Below are 15,822 nucleotides of genomic sequence, written 5' to 3' on the forward strand. Positions count from 1 at the left end.
TGGGGACATGACTTGGGAAGAGAATATGTGCTATCCAGGGACACTTTTTCAAGGGGTTCAATTAAAATATCAGTCTAATTAATTACTGTCTGCTATTATTTTCTTTGGTCCTCTGCCTTAAGACAGTGCAATGACAGTGTTTTGTCAGAGAATATTGATGGTGTAGGGGAGCAAAATTTGCCACTCTAAAATATCTCCCTGGCGGGTGGATTATTTTGATCTGAAAACAATCAAGACCCAAAAGACTCAGGAAGAAATTTTACCTTCCCCCTAACTGCCTAAAAGAATGTAGTTAGAGGACCTGTTCAGGAATGGAACCAATGATAACTGTCGTAAGAACCAGGTGTACAGACAGGGAAGAGCCTGGCCAAGTCTGTTTGTCAAAATTCTTCTCTGCATTCCATTGTCTCTGCAGGACCCAGCAACATTTGTTTACCAAACATTTGCTTTTCCATCTTCATATGAATTCCTCCCCTTTGAAGTCCCAAACCACTACCCTCAAGCAGCCTCTTATTGTCTTTAGCTGAAGATGGTATTTAAGGCAAGTGTTTTGGCCATTTTGGTGAGTTACTCAGTCTTTCTGGGTCTCTCCCATGTTATCAAACTTTGCTTGATTTTCTCCTGTTATTCTCTCTCATGTCAATTTATTTATTTATTTTTGTTGTTGACCAGTTTGTTTTATTTTTTTTTTAATTTTATTTTATTTTTTAACTTTACAATATTGTATTGGTTTTGCCATATATCGAAATGAATCCACTACAGGTATACATGTGTTCCCCATCCTGAACCCTCCTCCCTCCTCCCTCCTCACACCATCCCTCTGGGTTGTCCCAGTGCACCAGCCCCAAGCATCCAATATCATGCATCGAACCTGGACTGGCGACTCGCTTCATATATGATATTATACATGTTTCAATGCCATTCTCCCAAATCATCCCACCCTCTCCCTCTCCCACAGAGTCCAAAAGACTGTTCTATACACCAGTATCTCTTTTGCTCTCTCGTATACAGGGTTATTGTTGCCATCTTTCTAAATTCTATATATATGTGTTAGTATACTGTATTGGTGTTTTTCTTTATGGCTTACTTCACTCTGTATAATAGGCTCCAGTTTCATCCACCTCATTAGAACTGATTCAAACGTATTCTTTTTAATGGCTGAGTAATACTCCATTGTGTATACGTACCACAGCTTTCTTATCCATTCATCTGCTGATGGACATCTAGGTTGCTTCCATGTCCTGGCTATTATAAAATGTGCTGCGAAGAACGTTGGGGTACACATGTCTCTTTCAATTCTGGTTTCTCATGTCAATTTAATTCTTCGACCAGCCAGAAGAACGTAGATAGCTAGAGAAAAAATTTCTTCCTCTAGGACAGAGGAGCCTGGTGGGCTGTCGTCTATGGGGTCGCACAGAGTCGGACACAACTGAAGCGATTTAGCAGCAGCAGCAGCAGACAATGCTTAAACATTTAAAGCTGTTACTGCATCCTTTTCAATTGCCCGATCTCTCAGGAACACCAAGTCTGCCAAAGTTAAGTACAGACTCAGGGACGGTGCAGGAAGAAGAGCGTATTTGAGGTATTTATAGTTTGTTGAGATAAAATGACTGATTATCTAATTTTTTTTTAACCTAAAATAAAAAAAGACAATCAAGGGAGTGCCATAAGGGCTCTGAATCCCAACTGCCTGGGTCTGCATCGTAGCTCCTAGCTGTGCAACTTTGAGACAGGTCCCTGTCCAGAGGTGTACAGTGCTCTGTAACACACCCATTCACTTCTGCTCCTAATAGTTGAGTTTTTTTGCATTGGTTCTAAGCCAGCTTATACCAGTTATGCTTGTTGTTATAATTACAGACTTTATTATATACACCAATGTATCTATGAAAACTGAGTTTGAACACTTTGTACAAGAAAAATCACTTTAAAAAAAATTCTATAGAATTAGGAGTTTGAGAAAAATACAATTCTAAAAGGATTCTGCCCTAAGATTTCTTCGCTCCCTAAGCTTTCCCATTCCAAAGAAAGCCAAATCAGATACCACAAAAGATATGGAAACTTATAGTCAGAAAGAAGAAAGACTGGCACATCAATAGACTGATGAATGTACATATATTTACATGTTTAAGTTGAAATTAAAGGTTTAGAGTATGTGTATTTTGTATGGTTTCCTGCCTTAGTTGACTTTTTCAATTATCTGGTTAGAGAATCCTTCTGTGCTGTGCTTAGTCATTCAGTCCTACCCGACTCTGTGCAACCCTATGGACTGTAGCCCGCCAGGTTCCTCCATCCATAGGGATTCTCCAGGCAAAAATACTGGAGTGGGTTGCCATGCCCTTCTCCAGGGAGAATCATTCTAAGTAAGGGGATTTCTCATGTATTTACCTCAAAGGGATATGGTGAGAATTAAGTAAGAAAATTCAGGGGGCAATTTGGGGACACAGAAAGCCCTCTTTAGAGCACATTAACAGTGAGGCCCAAAGATGGACACAATAAAAGATAAAAATGGTAGAGACCTAGTAGATGCTGAAGAGATCAAGAAGAGATGGGAAGGATACGTGGAAGAACTTTGCAAAAAAGACTTAATGAACAGGATTACTATGATGGTATGGTCGTCATCCAGAGCCAGGTACTCTGGAGTGCAAAGTCAAGTGGGCCTTAAGAAGAGCTGCTGTTAATAAAGCTAGTGGATGGGATGAAATTCCAGCAGAACTATTCGAATCCCTAAAGGATGATGCCATCAAGGTTTTGCATTCATTATGGAATGATGGAAGACTCAGCAGCAACCACAAGACTAGAAAAGGTTGATCCTCATCCCAATCCTCAAGAAGGGTAGTACTAAAGAATGTGCTAACCATCAGACAATCACACTCATTTCGCATGTTAGTAAAGTCATGCTAAGATCTTGCATGCTAGGCTTCAGCATTATTCAAACCAAGAACTTCCAGATGTCCAAGCTGGATTTAGAAAAGGAAAAGGAACTAGAGATCAAGTTGCCAACATTCGCTGGATTATAGAAAAAGCAAGGGAATTTCAGGAAAACATGTATCTCTGTTTCATCAACTATGCTAAAAGCCTTTGACTGTGTGGATCATGACAAACTGTGGAAAGCTCTTAGAGAGAAGGGAATACCAGATCATCTTACCTGTCTCCAGAGAAACCTATATGTGGGTCAAGAAGCAACGATTAGAACCCTGTATGGAACAACTGATTGGTTCAAGATCAAGAAAGGAGTATGAGAAGTCTATCTGCTGTCATCCTGTTTGTTTAACCTATACACTGAACGCATCATAAGAAATGCTGGGCTGGATGAGTTACAAGCTGGAGTCAAGACAGGCAGGAGAAACATCAACAATCTTAGATATGCAGATGTATCTTGGTCCACTCTAATGGCAGAAAGTGAAGAGGAATTAAAGAGCCTCAGATGAGGATGAAGGAGGAAAGTGAAAGAGCTGGCTTAAGACAAAGTATTTAAAAAAGTTAAGATCATGGCATCTGGCCCCTTTCAGTTCAGTTCAGTCACTCAGTCGTGTCCGACTCTTTGCGATCCCATGAATCGCAGCACGCCAGGCCTCCCTGTCCATCACCAACTCCCGGAGTTCACCCAGACTCACGTCCATCGAGTCAGTGATGCCATCCAGCCATCTCATCCTCTGTCATCCCCTTCTCCTCATGCCCTCAATCCCTCCCAGCATCAGAGTCTTTTCCAATGAGTCAATTCTTCACATGAGGTGGCCAAAGTATTCAAGTTTCAGCTTTAGCATCATTCCTTCCAAAGAAATCCCAGGGCTGATCTCCTTCAGAATGGACTGGTTGGATCTCCTTGCGGTCCAAGGGACTCTCAAGAGTCTTCTCCAACACCACGGTTCAAAAGCACCAATTCTTCGGTGCTCAGCCTTCTTCACAGTCCAACTCTCACGTCCATACATGACCACAGGAAAAACCATAGCCTTGACTAGATGAACCTTTGTTGGCAAAGTAATGTCTCTGCTTTTGAATATCCTATCTAGGTTGGTCATAACTTTCCTTCCAAGGAATAAGTGTCTTTTAATTTCATGGCTGCAGTCACCATCTGCAGTGATTTGGGAGCCCAAAAAAATAAAGTCTGACACTGTTTCCTCTGTTTCCTCATCTATTTCCCATGAAGTATTGGGACCAGATGCCATGATCTTCGTTTTCTGAACGTTGAGCTTTAAGCCAACTTTTTCACTCTCCACTTTCACTTTCATCAAGAGGCTTTTGAGTTCCTCTTCACTTTCTGCCATAAGGGTGGTGTCATCTGCATATCTGAGGTTACTGATATTTCTCCCGGCAATCTTGATTCCAGCTTGTGTTTCTTCCAGTCCAGCGTTTCTCATGATGTACTCTGCATAGAAGTTAAATAAGCAGGGTGACAATATACAGCCTTGATGTACTCCTTTTCCTATTTGGAACCAGTCTGTTGTTCCATGTCCAGTTCTAACTGTTGCTTCCTGACCTGCATATAGATTTCTCAAAAGGCAGATCAGGTGGTCTGGTATTCCCATCTCTGTCAGAATTTTCCACAGTTTATTGTGATCCACACAGTCAAAGGCTTTGGTATAGTCAATAAAGCAGAAATAGTTGTTTTTCTGGAACCCTCTTGCTTTTTTGATGACCCAAAGGATGTTTGCAATTTGATCTCTGGTTCCTCTGCCTTTTCTAAAACTAGCTTGAACATCAGGAAGTTCACAGTTCATGTATTGCTGAAGCCTGGCTTGGAGAATTTTGAGCATTACTTTACTAGTGTGTGAGATGAGTGCAATTGTGTGGCAGTTTGACCATTCTTTGGCATTGCCTTTCTTTGGGATTGGAATGAAAACTGACCTTTTCCAGTCCTGTGGCCACTGCTGAGTTTTCCAAATTTGCTGGCATATTGAGTGCAGCACTTTCACAGCATCATCTTTCAGGATTTGGAATAGCTCAACTGGAATTCCATCACCTCCACTAGCTTTGTTCGTAGTGATGCTTTGTAAGGCCCACTTGACTTCACATTCCAGGATGTCTGGCTCTAGGTCAGTGATCACACCATCATGATTATCTGGGTCGTGAAGATCTTTTTTGTACAGTTCTTCTGTGTATTCTTGCTATCTCTTCTTAATATATTCTGCTTCTGTTAGGTCCATACCATTTCTCTCCTTTATCAAGCCCATCTTTCTATGAAATGTTTCCTTGGTATCTCAAATTTTCTTGAAGAGATCTCTAGTCTTTCCCATTCTGTTGTTTTCCTCTATTTCTTTGCATTGATTGCTGAAGAAGGCTTTCTTATCTCTTCTTGCTATTCTTTGGAACTCTGCAGTCAGATGCTTATATCTTTCCTTTGCTCCTTTGCTTTTCGCTTCTCTTCTTTTCACAGCTATTTGTAAGGCCTCCCCAGACAGCCATTTTGCTTTTTGCATTTCTTTTCCATGGGGATGGTCTTGATCCTTGTATCCTGTACAATGTCACGAACCTCATTCCATAGTTCATCAGGCACTCTATCTATCAGATCTAGGCCCTTAAATCTATTTCTCACTTCCACTGTATAATCATAAGGGATTTGATTTGGGTCATACCTGTATGGTCTAGTGGTTTTCCCTACTTTCTTCAATTTAAGTCTGAATTTAGCAATAAGGAGTTCATGATCTGAGCCACAGTCAGGTCCTGGTCTTGTTTTTGCTGACTGTATAGAGCTTCTCCATCTTTGGCTGCAAAGAACATAATCAATCTGGCCCCTTTACTGCATGACAAATAGAAGGGGCAAGTGAAAGGAGTGACAGATTTCCTCTTCTTAGGCTCCAAAAATCACTGTGGGTGGTGACTGCAGCCATGAGATCAGAAGACGATTGCTTCTTGGTAGGAAAGTGATGACAAACCTAGACAGTGTGTTGAAAAGCAGAGACATTACTCTGCCGACAAAGGTCTGTATAGTCAAGGCTACGGTCTTCCCAGTGGTCACACGTGATTGTGAGAACTTGACCATAAAGAAGGCAGAAAGGCAAAGAATTGATGCTTTTGAACTGTGGTGCTGGAGAAGACTCCTGAAAGTCCCTTGAACAGCAAGGAGATCAAACCAGGCAATCTTAAGGGAGATCAACCTGAATATTCACTGGAAGGACTGATGCTGAAGCTGAAGCTCCAGTATTTTTGTCATCTGATGCGAACAGACAACTCATTGGAAAGCCCTTAATGCTGGGAAAGATCAAGGGCAGAAGGACAAGAGGGTGTCAGTAGATGAGGTGGCTGGACAGCATCACCGATGCAATGAACAGGAACTTGGACAAACTCCGGGAGATGGTGAGCGACAGGGAGGCCTGTTGTGCTGTGGTACATGGGGTCGCAAAGAGTCAGACACGAGTGGGCGACTGAACAAGAGTGAGGCAAGTGATAGCAGCTCCAAAGGAATGATCACAGTAAGCACACAATAGATGTTGGTTGTTAAAATGAGTAGGAATATGAATGTCAATCAACGAACTTAGAATACACTCAAGGACTTCCCTGGTGGCCCAGTGGCTAAGTCTTCAAGCTCCCAGTGCAGGGGACCAGGTTTGATTCCTGGTCAGGGAACTAGATCCCACAAGCTGCAACTAAGAGTTAGCATGCTGCAACTAAGACCCCGGACAGCCAAACAAATGAATAATTTTTTCTAACTTTTTTATTTTTAATTGGAGGATAATTGCTTTACAATACTGTGTTGATTTCTGCCAAACATCAACGTGAGAAAACACTCTTACACCACACACAAAACTAAACTCAAAATAATTTAAAGACTTAAATACAAGACATGACACTATAAAACTTCTAAAATAAAACACAGGCAAAACATTATCTGACCAACTGAGTCAATGTTCTTAGGTCAGTCTCCCATGGCAATAGAAATAAAAGCAAAAAATAAATAAATGGGACCTAAAAAAACTTAGAAGCTGCTGCACAGCAAAGGAAACCATAAACAAAACAAAAAGATAAACTTACAAATGGGAGAAAATATTTGCAAATGATGCAACCAACAAAGGCTTAAATTTCAAAACATGCAAACAGCTCAAGCAATTCAACAACAAAAAGACAACCCAAATCAGTAAGAATAATGGGTTTCCCAGGTAGTGGAATGGTAAAGAATTCACCCTGGGGATTTCTCACGCAAGACGCCTGGGTTGGAGTGTTAAAATTTGCATTTTTAAAAATTTATTTTATTGAAGTACAGTTGATTTACAATGTGTTAATTTCTGTTGTACAGCAAAGTGATTCAGTTATATACAAATGTATATACTACAATATAATATATAATGCATATATATATATATATATATGCACATACTCATTTGTTTTCTTTTTCATCAGAATGTGCATTTTCCAAAAAATACTCAGGTGATGCTAATACTGTTGAACCAGAGACCACACTTACAGAATTAATGTCTTAGATGATTTCCAAGTGCTCTCACGAGTTGAAACAGACTGGAAATGGGGCTCAAGCTCAAGCCAACCAAAGCCCTGAAACAGGAGACCAGGCAAGCTCTTGCCTTTCCTAAGTACCAGAGGCCATATGTGGAATCAGAAAGGTAAGGAGACAGATCTCAGTCATGACTGTCCCTGTGCCCCTCACTTCACCCCTGAACTATAATTTCCCCTTCAGTCAAACGCAGGTTCTTGTTCCTGCTTTCTTTTCACGTGTTCCCCTTTCCTTTCTTATCATCATGAAGCCCACCCAAAAATCTTCTGATGGGGGTGGACCAGAACTTCAGCACTCCTCCTAGTGCCATGACAAGCTCCAAGATGCAAACATCACTTAATGTGACAAGCAAACCATAACTGCTGTGCGAAAACACAGCTCGTCAGGTAAGGAGATAATGTGCACAGAACACGCTGAGCAGATAACAGCTCTTTGTGAATCAGCATTAGCATAATTACTGAACATCGGTAATTGCAGAAATTATGTTCACTAGGATCGTTTATAATTCTAAGAGGCTTCTTCCCTGAAACTCGCCCAGTAGGGAGGTGAAGATGGCTCACCCGTTGGCAACAGACACTCAAAAAAAAAAAGCACTTGCTATGTCCCCAAAGCATCTCAAGCATCAACTTTGTATGGACTGCCATAACCAGCCAATTCTGCTTGAAACTTCCTGCCTCCACACCTTGCTTTCTGCTATGTTTTCCCTCCAGAATCTCATCGCCTCTTAGTTCGATGTGTCTAAAGTTGTTTGGTCAGCAGGACATGGCTATAAAATAAAATGGAGAAGGAAATGTTCAGACTATAGCCTATGAAAGTGCCGTGGAAGTTGGATCACCTGTCCAGATGGGACCTTTTTCAGATCAAATTCAACCTGGAACCTGCCACATCCTATCCCCATAGGCACCTGCCCTTCCCTTCAATATACACAGGAATTGATCAGAACCAACTAGGCCCAAGATGGTGAAAGATTCGATTTCCATAGACTTTGAGCCTTATTATATGCTCACTGTAGTGAGTGAATGAATGAAAGTCACTCAGTCATGTCTGACTCTTTGTGACCCCGTGGACTATACAGTCCATGGAATTCTCCAGGCCAGAATACTGGAGTGGGTATCCTTTCCCTTCTCCAGGGGATCTTCCCAACCCAAGGATCAAACCCAGGTCTCCCACATTGTAGGTGGATTCTTTATGAGCTGAGCCACAAGGGAAGCCAAAGAATGCAGGAGTGGGTAGCCTATCCCTTTCTCCAGGGGATCTTCCCAACCCAGGAACTGAACTGGAGTCTCCTGCATTGCAGGCAGATTCTTTACCAACTGAGTTATCAGGGAAGCCCTCATTGTAATACATTAGCATGTTAAGTGACACACCCACCAGGACCATTACAATTGACAGTTGCCGTGACAACAACCAGAAAAGCCCATACAAGAACTGAAAGGGAGAGTTGCTTCAGGTCCAAACCACACTCCTGTTCTCAGAGAACTCATGAATATTCCTCCCTCTCTTTCCAATTTCCCCCACTTTTACCTCAACCCTCCTATGTATTTGGTGTCTCCACCCGAATAGGGTTGAGAATTGATTTGTGAACCAGGCTCCTGCTTCTCTATTCTTTGGCCATTGAATAAACCTTGTGCTCACCCAGGCCCAGCATCAGTTTCGTTATTGGCTGCATGAATCAGATCGGAAAAAGAAGCTTCTTGGCTGAGAGCAGGGGTCTCAATCCAGGGCTAGGACCCCAGCCCAGGGCAACTGACCAATTTGGCAACAACACAAGGCCTCCTGTGGCTGCAAAGGGGGAAGGAGGCAAGCTGGTCTTGAAGCGCACCTTGCAGAGTGTGATAGTGGAGCAGGGGACCTTCTGAAAGTTCCTGGATGTGTGTCGAAGAAGGAGCCGTACCAGCTGAGTGGAGAGACAGTCTATAAAGAGTGATTTTTGAGCCCATTAGCACAGACACAAGAAGCCACTTCTATTAGTCCCCCTAGGCCTCGGCATTAGGACATAGATACTGAAACTCAGAAAGCATGAGACACCTGGAAGAGGCTTCCAAGCCTCTCAAAGGAAAGGAGGAGGCTGTAGTCAAGGCAAGCCAGTGTGTCTTGGCAGTTTGTGACTAAGTTCCCCCAATTCACATTAGGAAGCAAATAGCTGCACATCATTCCCTGAGGCAGGAAACCTGGGTATCCTCCTTCTGGCTTCTCCTTCCCCTGCATCACCTCCCACCAGTGCTTAAGCAGTATAAGCACATTTCTGCTTGTTTCGTATGCTGCTATATCCCTAGAGCCAAGAACACTTGAATTAATGAACCGAATGACTAAATCAGCAAGTCCTGACAGCTCTACCTCCACAAAGACCTCGCATCTGTCCACTTTTCTCCATTGCCAGTGCTAACACCTTGGCCCTGGTTGTCATTTCTCACCTCGCAACTGGCTGAGCCCCTGCCTGGTGGCATCCCCACCCCAGCTCTTGTCCTACATCAGCCACATTCCCTGCAGAAGCCAGGTAGTTACTGCCCACCCCCCCATCCGATGACACAGCTTAACTTAATCATCTAGATTCTTTCCAATGTGTAGAAAATCATGCCAGAATTCCCCATGACTACATCAAGGCCTCTACCAAGCTTCTACTTGTGTTGGCGATAATTTAGGCCAGTGTGTGCCGTCAGTCTTCTTTGGACTTGACCCTGCAAAACCCAGTTGAGTCCCACCCATTCTGAAAGACCCTTTATGATAATCACTGCCCCAAATATCTCTGCCAACACTGAACCTTTCTCTGCCCTACACATTTAGGATTTACTACTCAATATCACAAAATGACCTTTTCAGGGCGATCAGAAAATCACAAACCCATGCACTGTGAATTGCTAGTCTCAACTAGAAACATATAACAAGTTTGCTTGTCAATCTCAGTGATGTTCATCCCCATTTTACAGGCTAAAGTGACTTCTAGGGAAACTCTCAGAATCATGGAGCTATTGAGTGGCTGAAACTCAAACCCAGCACTTCAGACTCTAGGCTCTGTCATCTTTCCATGGATCGTCTTTCCAGTTTGCTTTGTGTATAATCTTATCTCCACCAATAAGCTGTATTTAAACTCCTCAGTGCCTAGCAAAGTGGTATAGAAATAATATAAAGGGATTAATATTCATCATAAGCTTACAATATTCTCCACATTTTATAAGTGGTTTACACTGGTTATCATTTAATTCTCACAACCATGTGTGTGACATATATCCAATTATCCTCAGGTGTAAGGTGAGATTTCTGAGGTTCAGGGAACGTAAATAATTTTCCCAATGTCACACAGCTATTAAAGCAGTCTGGTTGCTGACTCTACCCATTTAGCCACTGTGGTATGCCACCTCCCTTTCTAATCGGCCCCCAGAGAATATCTGAGGGTTGATTTGTGGCTTGACACCCCAGACTGTCAGCCGAGAAAAGAGTCTTGGTGAAATCAAACATTTACACCATCCAGAAAATATCTGTCTTGGAGTGACAGTTGGCCGTTGATAAGGTTTGACATTTTCAAATCAATTTCTATCGATTTCTTTCTCCTGAAAAAAGGACATGAGTTTGATGGATAAAGCCAGCAGCACTCTGTGTGCCTGGGAATGGCGGGGAAATTGAGCCATGAGTTGCTCTGTGGAGGATGCTGGGGAAGGCAGGAGCAGCTGCTTGCTACCTGCAAGAAAACCCTCTCTCGGCAGAGTCCAGCTCCGAGGTGTCCCTACACAGCATCGAATAAATAACGCAAACTCCATCACGTGATGTTTTCTGCTGACGACCTGGCGGGGGTGAGGGTGGAGGGGCAGAAGCAATGGTATGTGCTGGAACACAGCCATGAGGTGATGAATATTTATGTGGTCAACACATAAAATTCCATTTTAACAAATACTATTTTGAGGGATTTAACAAGTTAATCTTAGCCCTTTCCACACCCCCGGTTAATGCCTGAAAGAGATGAATGGGTGGTATTTTCTGTACATTCTGATGAGTGAGGAAACCTCTGAACAGATGTGTGCATCAGCCTTTGCTCCTTTGATACACATATGGCTTTGTGTTTTGGTGCTGTCAACCCATGTGCCCAGCATCGTGCTGTCGCTATTTAGTGCTGAATCCACAGGGCTGCCCTGGGTGTCATGTGTCTGGTCTGGGTGACAGCCAGGATCTGAGACAGGGATGGGCACCCTGACATGGTAGAGCCAAGAAGCGTGTGGGGGCACATGTAATGAAGAGCTTGGCCCCAGACCTGCTGGGGACAGAGAAATTGACACCCCCTGGCCAGTTGGCTGGAGCAGGAGGCAGGCTCCTTCCTTCTTCGGCCACAATGTTCTCTCACCTTTCCTGCCATGCTGACCCTGGGGACAGCTGCTCCCATTAGCTTCTTCCTTGACTTGGGCTCTTGACACATGTCTCACATTTCAGCTACCAAAGTATTTTAACCTGTCTGATCACAATTTGTCCTCCCAATAAGTAATTGTAATTTTGTCTCCATTTTGTAACTATGGAAATGAAGTTCAGAGAGTTTCAGGGGTTTAACCACAAATCCACAGAGAAGCAGTTCCAGTGGGGACTGCATGTGATCTTGTAGGCAATCAGGAGCCATGGAAGGTATGAGAGTGAGGGAGCACTCTGATGGGGTGGGGGTGCACATGAGGAGATCAATATGGCAGAGTGCTAGATGGAAGGATGGAGGGGTTCTAAACTGGACCTGAGCACACCAGGTCAAAAGGCACTTGCAACTGTCCAATTTGGGAGGTCGAGTGACAGAGACGAGACCACCAGGACACTAGCAACAACTTGATGTCTGCTGAGCCCTTCAGGCAGGGTTCAGCAGGAAGGTCCAGTTCACTCTGTTATACACCAGTCCCCTTTCCGGGCTCAGTTTGTCCACATCCCCGAGTTATTCCTGTTCCTCTTTATGTAGTGAGTCTGCCGAGTTTCTCCTGCCACACATTCTATCACTTCAGCAAAGCATTAGCAAAAGCCATCCATCCATCTGCTGACTCCACAGAAACCGGCGAGCACCAGATCCAGGGACAGAGGAGGAGGAAGAGGGAGGGAGGGGACACTCTCCTGATTACAATATCTTATCCTCAAGCGTCTGCCACCATCCATCAAATTTGCTAACACGGCAAGAACTCAGGAACTGCACTGAGGAGAGAGGAGAGGAGGCGTGTGTCTCCCTAATGACCTCCTGAAGCTCCCCCAGAGGCCTGGCATTTGAGGGGAGGTAGGCTGGCAGGGGCTGGAGGAGGCAGATTTAGGGTCTGGGTTTCTGGGGTGCAGGGGGGGAAGATGGGTAGAAAGGGAGACAGGAAGCCCATACACCCAGGAAGGATTCCAGCATCACTTTATTTTAATAAACACTCAAAGATATAATATATTAAGGAGACGATTTAGAACCAATCACACACGGGCGGGCGGCTCAAGTGAACTTGTCTCCTCACTCCAAGCAGGGGTAAGCGTTTGTCCTGTATACCCTTCTTGGTCCTAGAAATCTGCTTCTCTCTCCTGCCCTCCCCCTCCAACCTTCCCTCCCTCTTTCCTTTTCTCCTCCCTCCTCCCCCACAGTACCCCTGATATCTCATTCCTCATATTTGTTTTCTGTGATGCCGGGAATCCCATATGATTTGTCTCAGTATCGTCAGCACCTCACACAGGGTATACTAACTGCACAAATGCTAAGAAATTCTTATCGATGTTGCCAACAAAGGCACGCACCCCAGATTTCTTTCCCAGAGACTGCGCTTTCAGCCAGCTGACATCAGCGACTTAGCTATGGGGAGGGAGATACCAGCATCCCCTTGCTGTGACCACCCATTATATAGATGTACACATACATAGACTAGACATGCCACATACATACACACACTATGCATACCACATCCCATACACATATGCCAAACACTGTTACACATACCACACGTGTATACACACTATGTATACCCCACACCTACATACACATGCATATGCATGCCTTGTGTATACACCTGCACACATACCACGTGCTTATATATCCTGTGTACACATGACACATCCATGCTACACATATGTGTGCACATCATACACACACACACATAGATTTACATGTCTTGTACACCACACACATGCAGACTCACACACACATGCACACACAGAGCATTCAGTGGGACTATAATTCCTTTTTTTAAGGTTTTTTTTTAAACTATTTATTTGGCTGCACTGGGTCTTAGTTACAGCACAGAGGATTTTATGGGATCTTTCACTGCAGTCCATGGACTCTCTAGTTGCAGCATGTGGGCTCTCTGGTTGTTACACGCGGGCTCCAGAGCATGCAGACACAGTATGTGGCACACGAGCTTAGTCGCCCTGCAGCATGTGGGATCTTAGTTCCCTGACCAACGACTGAACCGGCATCCCTTGCATCGCAAGGTAGATTCTTAACCACTGGACCACCAGGCAAGTCTCTGGAGAGGGCAGTTCTGATCCAGCCCAACCAGAGGTGATTGTTTCCTTGGAAGGCCTCCAGAAGCATAATTTCTGTGGCTGTTTTAAAAATAAACCCAAGACTTTATCCCTCTTAAGGTATAATTGGCAAATAAAACTGTACTATATTTAAAGTATACAGTGCGAAGACTTGATATATATATACATTATATACATTGTGAAATGATACCCACAGTCAAGTTAATTAACACATCTATCATCTCATGCAGTTGCTCTTTTTTTGGTGAGATACTTGAGATCTACTCTTTTAGCAAATTGCAAGTACACAATGCAATATTATTAACGATAGCTATGATGCTATACTATATATCCTCAGAATTTACTCATCTTATAATCAAAAGTTTGTACACAAGCCAACATCTCCTCATTTCCTCTGTTCCCCAGCCCGGGAAACCAGCATTTCACTTTCTGTTTCTATGACTTTAACTCTGCTTTCAGATTCTACATGTATGTGATACCATGTATTAAACAGTATTTGTCTTTCTCTGTCTAGCTTATTTCACTTAACGTAATACCTCCTGGTTCATCCATATGGTTGCAAATGGAAGGATTCCCTTATATTTTGTGGCTGAATAGTATTCTGTTGTATATAGAGACCATGTTTTCTTTATCCATTCATTCACCAACTAACATGTTAGTGTGTTTCTGTACCGTGGCTATTGCGAATAATGCTGCAGTGGACATGGGGGTGCAGATATCTCTTCAAGACACTGATTTCACTTCCTCTGGATATACACCCACATGGAATTGCGGGATCATATGGTAGTTCTTTTTTCAATTTGTTGAGGAACCTCCATACTATTTTCCATAGTGGCTGCGCCAGTTTACATTCCCACCAACAGTGCACAAGGGTTCCCTTTTCTTCACATCCTCACCAACTCTTGTTATCTCTTATCCTTTTGGTAACAGGCACGTTAACAAGTGTGAAATGATCTCTCATCATGGTTTTCATTTGCATTTCCCTAATGATTAGTGATACTGAACATCTGTTCATATACCTATTGGCCATTTGTATATCTTCTTTGGAAAAATGTATGTTTAGGTCCTTTGCCCAAAATTTGGTTATTTGGTTTTTCACTGTTGAGTTGTAAAAGCTCATTGTATATTTCAAACATTAATCTCTTTTCAAATATATGGTTTACAAATATTTACTTCCATTCTGTAGGTTGTCTTTTCATTTTGTTGATTTTTTTTTTTTTTTTTGCTATTCAGAAACTTTTTTAGTTTGATGTCGTCTCACTTGCTTAGTTTTTATTTTGTTGCTTTTGATTTTGGTGTCAGATCGGAAAGATCACTGCCACAACCAATGTCAGAGAGCTTTTCCTACAAGCTTACTTCTGGGAGATTTACAGTTTCAAGTCTCGTGGTCATGTCTTTTGGGGGGGAGGGGCATGCCATGCACATATGGGATCCTTCCTGATCAGGGATCAAACCCATACCCTCTACACTGGGAGTACAAAAGTCTTAATCACCGGGGAAGTCCCATGTTCAAGTCTTTAATCCATTTTGAGTTGGGTTTTTTTTTATGATGTAAGATAAGAGTCCAATTTCATTCTTTGCATATGCACCTAGTTTTCCCAGCACCATTTACTGAAGAGACTATTCCTTTCACCATTGTGTGTTCTTAGGACTTTTGTCAAAAATTAGTTGCCCCTATGTACGTTGGTATATTTCTAGGTTCTCTGTTTTGTTGTTTTGATCTGTGTGTCTGTTTTTATTCTAATATCATACTGAAAATTTCAATACTTGTATAACTGTGGAGTTTTTTAACCCTCAGATAAAAGGAAGGCCATATTAGGTCCCAGGGAAGCGGTGGGTCTGGGTCTGGGCCATTCTGACATCTTAAATGTGGCGGTGGGCCGTAGCCATAAATGGAAGGCATTATGGGAAAGGGC

Source organism: Bos indicus x Bos taurus, chromosome 13 (assembly GCF_003369695.1).
Source record: "Bos indicus x Bos taurus breed Angus x Brahman F1 hybrid chromosome 13, Bos_hybrid_MaternalHap_v2.0, whole genome shotgun sequence".
Lineage (NCBI taxonomy): Eukaryota > Metazoa > Chordata > Mammalia > Artiodactyla > Bovidae > Bos > Bos indicus x Bos taurus.